Consider the following 9,567-nt stretch of genomic DNA (forward strand, 5'->3'; position numbering starts at 1 on the left):
GTCATGCCTCCCTTTTTGGGGACAACTTGGACAGGGCTCACCCAGGGGCTATCAGAAATAGGATAAATAATCTCAGCCTCTAGTAATTTAGTGACCTCTTTCTGCACCACCTCCTTCATGGCTGGATTTAGCCTCCTTTGTGGTTGGACCACTGGTTTGGCATTATCCTCCAACAGGATCTTGTGCATGCATCTAGCTGGGCTAATGCCCTTGAGATCACTTATGGACCACCCAAGAGCTGTCTTGTGTGTCCTTAGCACTTGAATCAGTGCTTCCTCTTCCTGTGGATTTAAAGCAGAGCTTATAATCACTGGAAAAGTGTCACCTTCTCCCAGAAATGCATACTTCAGGGATGGTGGTAGTGGTTTGAGTTCAGGTTTGGGAGGCTTATCCTCCTCCTGAGGAATTTTCGAAAATTCCTTAGTTTCCACTGATTCTTCTTGATCAGGTTGAGCATCCTTGAAGATGTCCTCAAGCTCTGATTCTAGGCTTTCAGTCATATTGATCTCTTCTACCAGAGAGTCAATAATGTCAGCGCCCATGCAGTCATTTGGTGTGTCTGGATGCTGCATAGCTTTTACAGCATTCAACTTGAACTCATCCTCATTGACTCTCAGGGTTACTTCCCCTTTTTGTACATCAATGAGAGTTTGTCCAGTTGCTAGGAAAGGTCTTCCTAGAATGAGAGTTGCACTCTTGTGCTCCTCCATTTCCAGCACCACAAAGTCAGTTGGAAAGGTAAATGGCCCAACTTTGACAATCATATCCTCTATTATGCCTGATGGATATTTAATGGAGCCATCAGCAAGTTGGAGGCATATCCGGGTTGGTTTGACTTCTCCAGTCAACCCAAGCTTTCTGATAGTGGATACAGGTATTAGATTGATGCTTGCTCCAAGATCACATAGGGCTGTGATGAGCGGATAATTTGTACACTTTTTGGCATTGTTTTTAGTATGTTTTTAGTACGATCTAGTTAGTTTTTAGTATATTTTTATTAGTTTTTAGTTAAAATTCACTTTTCTGGACTTTACTATGAGTTTGTGTGTTTTTCTGTGATTTCAGGTATTTTCTGGCTGAAATTGAGGGACCTGAGCAAAAATCTGATTCAGAGACTGAAAAGGACTGCAGATGCTGTTGGATTCTGACCTCCCTGCACTCGAAGCGGATTTTTTGGAGCTACAGAAGCCCAATTGGCGCGCTCTCAACGGCGTTGGAAAGTAGACATCCTGGGCTTTCCAGCAATATATGATAGTCCATACTTTGCCCAAGATTTGATGGCCCAAACCGGCGTTCAAAGTCACCCTCAGAAATCCCAGCGTTAAACGCTGGAACTGGCACCAAAATGGGAGTTAAACGCCCAAACTGGCATAAAAGCTGGCGTTTAACTCCAAGAGAAGTCTCTGCACGAAAATGCTTCATTGCTCAGCCCAAGCACACACCAAGTGGGCCCGGAAGTGGATTTTTATGTCATTTACTCATTTCTGTAAACCTTAGGCTACTAGTTTTCTATAAGTAGGACCTTTTACTATTGTATTGAGACATCGAGGGGTAGCTATCTTCATTGTTATGCTATCTTAGATCATTGGGAGGCTGGCCTCATGGCCATGCCTAGACCTTGTTCTTATGTATTTTCAACGGTGGAGTTTCTACACACCATAGATTAAGGTGTGGAGCTCTGCTGTACCTCGAGTATTAATGCAATTACTATTGTTCTTCCATTCAATTCCGCTTGTTCTTGTTCTAAGATATCACTTGTTCTTCAACTTGATGAATGTGATGATCCGTGACACTCATCATCATTCTCACCTATGAACGTGTGACTGACAACCACCTCCGTTCTACCTTCGATTGGGTGAATATCTCTTGGATTCCTGATTGCACGATGCATGGTTGATCGCCTGACAACCGAGTGCTCGCCTGACAACCGAGCCAACCATTCCGTGAGATCAGAGTCTTCGTGGTATAGGCTAGAACTGATGGCGGCATTCAAGAGAATCCGGAAGGTCTAACCTTGTCTGTGGTATTCTGAGTAGTATTCAATGATTGAATGACTGTGACGTGCTTCAAACTCCTAGCAGGCGGGGCGTTAGTGACAGACGCAAAAGAATCACTGGATTCTATTTCGGCCTGACCGAGAACCGACAGATGATTAGCCATGCTGTGACAGAGCATAGGAACATTTTCACTGAGAGGATGGGAGGTAGCCACTGACAACGGTGAAACCCTTGCATAAGCTTGCCATGGAAAGGAGTAAGAAGGATTGGATGAAGACAGTAGGAAAGCAGAGAGACGGAAGGGAAGGCATCTTCATGCGCTTATCTGAAGTTCCTACCAATGAATTACATAAGTACCTCTATCTTTATCTTTATGTTTTTATGCGTTCATCACCATATCCATTTGAGTTTGCCTGACTAAGATTTACAAGATGACCATAGCTTGCTTCATACTAACAATCTCCGTGGGATCGACCCTTACTCGCGTAAGGTTTATTACTTGGACGACCCAGTGCACTTGCTGGTTAGTTGTGCGAAGTTGTGTTAATGCCATGGTATTGAACACCAAGTTTTTGGGGTTCATGACCGGGGATTATGAGAGTTGTGAAAAGTATTGTTCACAATTTCGCGCACCAAGTTTTTGGCGCCGTTGCCAGGGATTGTTGAGTTTGGACAACTGACGGTTCATCTTGTTGCTTAGATTAGGTATTTTTCTTCAGAGTTCTTAAGAATGAATTCTAGTGTTTCAAGGTGATGTTCTTATCATCACCAAAGCTGATTGATTTTCATCAATTTAGCTCTTGAATGCAATGTCCTGCTGAAGCTTGGCCAACCATGTCTAATTCCTTTAGACTGAAGCTTTAGACTAACATTGCATGATTCCTGGGATTCTCATTAAGAATTTTGATACCTTTTTCCACTTAATTTTCGAAAAACACAAAAAAAAATAAAAAAAAAATCATAAAATCCAAAAATTTCTTGTTTGAGTCTAGTGTCTCATCTTAAGTTTGGTGTCAATTGCATGCATCCATTCATGTGTTCTTAGGGATCTTCAAATAATTCTTGATGATTTCTTACTCTGATCTTTGAATTCTCTTGACTTGAGTGTTTTATGTGTCTCATATGCATTCTCATTAGTGTTAGTAGTATACAAACTGCTAAGTTTGGTATCTTGCATGCATAGTTATTTGATTCTTGTTGCATTTTGATTTTTTCTTATTATTAAAAATCCAAAAATATTTTTTATTTGTGTCTTCTCAAGTCAATACTACAGAGAAATTAAAGATTCAGAACATACAGCAGAGGAATTACACAGAAAAGCTGGGCGTTCAAAACGCCCAGTGAAGAAGGACAGACTGGCGTTTAAACGCCAGCCAGGGTACCTGGTTGGGCGTTTAACGCCCAAAAGGGTATAGTTTTGGGCGTTAAACGCCAGAATGTGCACCATTCTGGGCGTTTAACGCCAGGATGGCACAAGAGGGAAGATTCTGTTTTTCAATACAATTTTTTTCAGATTTTCAAAGTTTTTCAAAATCAAATCTTTTTCAAATCATATCTTTTCAATCATGTGTTTTCAAAATCAATTTCTTTCCATTTTCAAAGATACTTACTATCAATTAATGATTTGATTCAACACTTCAAGTATGTTGCCTTTTCTGTTGAGGAAGGTTTAATGTCTGAATCATATCTTTTCTTGTTAGTCAAGTTTTTAATTTTCAAAATCAAATCTTTTTAAAATGTTTTTCAAATCATACCTTCTCAATCACATCTTCTCAAAACTAATTTTCTTAACCACATCTTTTTCAAAATGGTTTTCAATCAAATCTTTTTGATTTCTAATTTCAAAATCTTTTTCAAAAATCACTTGATTTCTTCTCCACTTTTATTTTCGAAAATCAAGTAGTGTTTTCAAAAATGTTTTCAAAATCTTTTACTTAATTCTCGAAAATTACTTCCCTCCTTCTCACATCCTTCTATTTATGGACTAACACTATCCCTTAATACAAAATTCGAACTCCATCTTCTTTGATAAGTTCGAATTTTCTACTTCTGTCTTCTACTCTTCTTTTCCTCTGACACTTCAAGGAATCTCTATACTGTGACATAGAGGATTCCACATTTTCTTGTTCTCTTCTCTTTCATATGAGCAGGAGCAAAGACAAAGGCATTATTGTTGAGGCTGATCCTGAACCTGAAAGGACCTTGAAGAGAAAGCTAAGAGAAGCCAAAGCACAACTCTCTTTAGAGGACCTGACCGAATTCTTCAAAGAAGAAGAACACATGGCAGCCGAAAACAACAATGCCAACAATGCAAGGAAGGTGCTGGGTGACTTTACTGCACCTACTCCCGATTTCTATGGGAGAAGCATCTCTATCCCTGCCATTGGAGCAAACAACTTTGAGCTTAAGCCTCAATTAGTTTCTCTAATGCAACAGAATTGCAAGTTCCATGGACTTCCATTGGAAGATCCTCATCAGTTCTTAGCTGAGTTCTTGCAAATCTGTGACACTGTCAAGACTAATGGGGTTGACCCTGAGGTCTACAGACTTATGCTATTCCCTTTTGCTGTAAGAGACAGAGCTAGAACATGGTTGGACTCTCAACCCAAAGAAAGCCTGGACTCTTGGAAAAAGCTAGTCAATGCCTTCTTGGCAAAGTTCTTTCCACCTCAAAAATTGAGTAAGCTTAGAGTGGAAGTCCAAACCTTCAGACAGAAGGAAGGAGAATCCCTCTATGAAGCTTGGGAAAGATACAAACAATTAATCAGAAAGTGTCCTTCTGATATGCTTTCTGAATGGAGCATCATAGGTATTTTCTATGATGGTCTCTCTGAACTATCCAAGATGTCTTTGGATAGCTCTGCAGGAGGATCTCTTCATCTGAAGAAGACGCCTACTGAAGCTCAAGAACTGATTGAAATGGTTGCAAATAACCAATTCATGTACACTTCTGAAAGAAATCCTGTGAACAATGGGACTAGTCAGAAGAAAGGAATTCTTGAGATTGACACTCTGAATGCCATATTGGCTCAGAATAAAATATTGACTCAACAAGTCAATATGATTTCTCAAAGTCTGTCTGGAATGCAAAATGCACCAAGCAGTACTAAGGAGGCTTCATCTGAGGAAGAAGCCTATGATCCTGAGAACCCTTCAATGGAAGAGGTGAATTACATGGGAGAACCCTATGGAAACACCTATAATCCTTCATGGAGAAATGATCCAAATTTCTCATGGAAGGATCAACAGAGACCTCAACAAGGTTTCAACAACAATAATGGTGGAAGAAACAGGTTTAGCAATAGCAAGCCTTTTCCATCATCTTCTCAGCAACAGACAGAGAGTTCTAAGCAGAATACCTCTGACTTAGCAACCATGGTCTCTGATCTGATCAAAACCACTCAAAGTTTCATGACTGAAACAAGATCCTCCATTGGAAATTTGGAGGCACAAGTGGGTCAGCTGAGCAAGAAAATTACTGAACTCCCTCCTAGTACTCTCCCAAGCAATACAGAAGAAAATCCAAAAGGAGAGTGCAAGGCCATCAACATGGCCGAATTTTGGGAGGAAGGAGAGGCAGTGAACGCCACTGAGGAAGGCCTCACTGGGCGTCCACTGGCCTCCAATGAGTTCCCCAATGAGGAACCATGGGAATCTGAGGCTCAAACTGAGACCATAGAGATTCCATTGGACTTACTTCTGCCATTCATGAGCTCTGATGAGTATTCTTCCTCTGAAGAGGATGAGTATGCCACTGAAGAGCAAGTTGCTAAATACCTTGGAGCAATCATGAAGCTAAATGACAAGTTATTTGGAAATGAGACTTGGGAGGATGAACCCCTTTGCTCACCAAAGAACTGGATGACTTGTCTAGGCAGAAACTGCCTCAAAAGAGACAGGATCCTGGGAAGTTTTCAATACCTTGTACCATACGCACCATGACCTTCAAGAAGGCCTTGTGTGACTTAGGGTCAAGTGTAAACCTCATGCCTCTCTCTGTAATGGAGAAGTTAGGGATCTCTGAGGTACAAGCTGTAAAAATCTCACTAGAGATGGCAGACAACTCAAGAAAACAAGCCCATGGACTTGTAGAAGATGTTCTGGTTAAAGTTGAAGATCATTACATCCCCACTGATTTCATAGTCCTAGAGACTGGGAAGTGCATGGATGAATCCATCATCCTTGGCAGACCCTTCCTAGCCACAGCAAGGGCTGTGATTGATGTTGATAGAGGAGAGTTGATCATTCAAGTGAATGAAGAATCCTTGGTGTTTAAGGCCCAAGGATATCCCTCTGTCATCATGGAGAGGAAGCATGAAGAGCTTCTCTCAAAACAGAGCCAAACAGAGCCCCCACAGTCAAACTCTAAGTTTGGTGTTGGGAGGCCACAACCAAACTCTAAGTTTGGTGTTGAACCCCCACATTCAAACTCTAAGTTTGGTGTTGGGAGGTTCCAACATAGCTCTGAGCATTTCTAAGGCTCCACAAGAGTCCTCTGTCAAGCTAATGACATTAAAGAAGCGCTTGTTGGGAGGCAACCCAATGTTTTATAATTAACTATTTTCTTTTGTTATTTTATATTTTTTGTAGGTTGATGATCATAAGAAGTCACAAAATCAATGAAAAAAAGCAAAAACAGAATGAAAAACAGGAAGAAAAACATCACACCCTGGAGGACGCACCTACTGGCGTTTAAACGCCAGTGAGGCTAGCTGTTGGGCGTTTAACGCCCAGTCTGGCACCATTCTGGGCGTTTAACGCCAGAAAGGGGCACCAGACTGGCGTTAAACGCCAGAAAAGGGCAAGAAGCTGGCGTTAAACGCCAGAAATGGGCACCAGCCTGGCGTTTAACGCCAGAATTGGCACAAAACGAGATTTTGCTTGCCATTTGGTGCAGGGATGACTTTTCCTTGACACCTCAGGATCTGTGGACCCCACAGGATCCCCACCTACCCCACCACTCTCTCTCTTCTTCACCCATTCACCAATCACCTCAACACCTCTTCTCCAAAAACCCTTCACCTATCAAATCCCATCTTTCTCTTCACCACTCACATCCATCCTTCATAAACCCACCTACCTCACCATTTAAATTCAAACCACTTCCCCACCCAAACCCACCCTCAAATAACCAAACCCTACCCTTCCCCCTCTCCTATATAAACCCTCCTTCACTCCTTCCTTTCCACACAACCTAAACACCATTTCTCCTCCCTTTGGCCAAACACAAAGCCATTCCCTTTCTCCTCATTTCTTCTTCTTCTCCTCTCTTCTTCCTTCTTTTGCTCGAGGACGAGCAAACATTTTAAGTTTGGTGTGGTAAAAGCATTGCTTTTTGTTTTTCCATTACCATTTATGGCATCCAAGGCCAGAGAAACCTCTAGAAAGAGGAAAGGGAAGGCAAAAGCTTCCACCTTCGAGTCATGGGAGATGGAGAGATTCATCTCAAGGGTGCATCAAGATCACTTCTATGAAGTTGTGGCCTTGAAGAAGGTGATCCCCGAGATCCCTTTTTCACTCAAAAAGGGTGAATATCCGGAGATCCAACATGAGATCCGAAGAAGAGGTTGGGAAGTTCTTACCAACCCCATTCAACAAGTCAGAATCTTGATGGTTCAAGAGTTCTATGCCAATGCATGGATCACCAAGAACCATGATCAAAGTGTGAACCCGGATCCAAAGAATTATCTTACTATGGTTCGGGGGAAATACTTGGATTTTAGTCCGGAAAGTGTAAGGTTGGCATTCAATTTGCCCATGATGCAAGGAGATGAACACCCTTACACTAGAAGGGTCAACTTTGATCAAAGGTTGGACCAAGTCCTCACAGTCATATGTGAAGAGGGCGCCCAATGGAAGAGAGATTCAAGAGGGAAGCCGGTTCAATTGAGAAGGCATGACCTCAAACCCGTGGCTAGAGGATGGTTGGAGTTTATCCAACGCTCAATCATTCCCACTAGCAACCGGTCCGAAGTTACCATAGACCGGGCTATCATGATTCATAGCATCATGATTGGAGAAGGAATAGAAGTTCATGAGGTTATAGCTCAAGAGCTCTATAAGGTGGCGGACAAGTCCTCTACCTTGGCAAGGTTAGCCTTCCCTCATCTCATTTGTCACCTCTGTTATTCAGTTGGAGTTGACATAGAGGGAGACATCCCTATTGATTAGGACAAGCCCATCACTAAGAAGAGGATGGAGCACACAAGAGACCCCACTCATCATGAGATCCCTGAGATACCTCAAGGGATGCACTTTCCTCCACAAAACTATTGGGAGCAACTAAATACCTCCCTAGGAGAATTGAGTTCAAACATGGACAACTAAGGGTGGAGCACCAAGAACACTCCATCATCCTCCATGAAATTAGAGAAGATCAAAGAATCATGAGAGAGGAGCAAAAAAGACAAGGAAGAGACATTGAGGAGCTCAAGCACTCCATAGGGTCTTCAAGAGGAAGAAAGAGCCGCCATCACTAAGGTGGACCCGTTCCTTGATTTCCTTGTTCTTTATTCTTCTGTTTTTCGAATTTCATGCTTATGTTTATCTATGTTTGTGTCTTGTGATCATTAGTGTCTTAGTGTCTATGCCTTAAAGTTATGAATGTCCTATGAATCCATCACCTCTCTTAAATAAAAACGTGCTTAATTGAAAAAGAAAAAGAATTGCATGAATTTTGAATTTTATAACAGTTTAATTATTTTGATGTGGTGGCATTACTTTTGTCTTCTGAATGTATGCTTAAACAGTGCATATGTATCTTGAATTTGTGGTTCATGAATGTTGGCTCTTGAAAGAATGATGAAAAAGGAGACATGTTACTGAGGATCTGAAAATCATAAAAATGATTCTTGAAGCAAGAAAAAGCAAAAAAAAAAATCGAGAAAAAAAAATAGAGAAAAGGGGAGAAAAAGAAAGAAAAAGAAATAAAGTTGTGATCAAAGGCAAAAAGAGTGTGCTTAAGAACCCTGGACACCTCTAATTGGGGACTCTAGCAAAGCTAAGTCACAATCTGAAAAGGTTCACCCAATTATGTGTCTGTGGCATGTATGTATCCGGTGGTAATACTGGAAGACAGAGTGCTTTGGGCCACAGCCAAGACTCAATAAGTAGCTTTGTTCAAGAATCATCATACTCTACTAGGAGAATCAATAACACTATCTGGATTCTAAGTTCCTAAAGAAGCCAATCATTCTGAATTTCAAAGGATAGAGTGAGATGCCAAAACTATTCAGAGGCAAAAAGCTAAAAGCCCCGCTCATCTAATTAATACTGATCTTCATAGATGTTTTTGGAATTTATTGCATATTCTCTTCTTTTTATCTTATTTGATTTTCAGTTGCTTGAGACAAGCAACAATTTAAGTTTGGTGTTGTGATGAGCGATAATTTGTACACTTTTTGGCATTGTTTTTAGTATGTTTTTAGTACGATCTAGTTAGTTTTTAGTATATTTTTATTAGTTTTTAGTTAAAATTCACTTTTCTGGACTTTACTATGAGTTTGTGTGTTTTTCTGTGATTTCAGGTATTTTCTGGCTGAAATTGAGGGACCTGAGCAAAAATCTGATT

General features: G+C 41.0%; 1 non-coding gene across 1 annotated transcript; it reads right to left on the reverse strand.

Annotated features, from left to right (window-relative positions):
- Positions 1–4,679: 4,679 nt before the first annotated feature.
- On the reverse strand, positions 4,680–4,787 carry LOC112804892 (small nucleolar RNA R71). Its single transcript, XR_003203510.1, has one exon. It is a non-coding gene; the product is annotated as a small nucleolar RNA R71 (small nucleolar RNA).
- Between the last annotated feature and the right edge of the window lie 4,780 nt (positions 4,788–9,567).

The sequence above is a fragment of the Arachis hypogaea genome, chromosome 5, assembly GCF_003086295.3.
Source record: "Arachis hypogaea cultivar Tifrunner chromosome 5, arahy.Tifrunner.gnm2.J5K5, whole genome shotgun sequence".
Taxonomy (NCBI): Eukaryota; Viridiplantae; Streptophyta; class Magnoliopsida; order Fabales; family Fabaceae; genus Arachis; species Arachis hypogaea.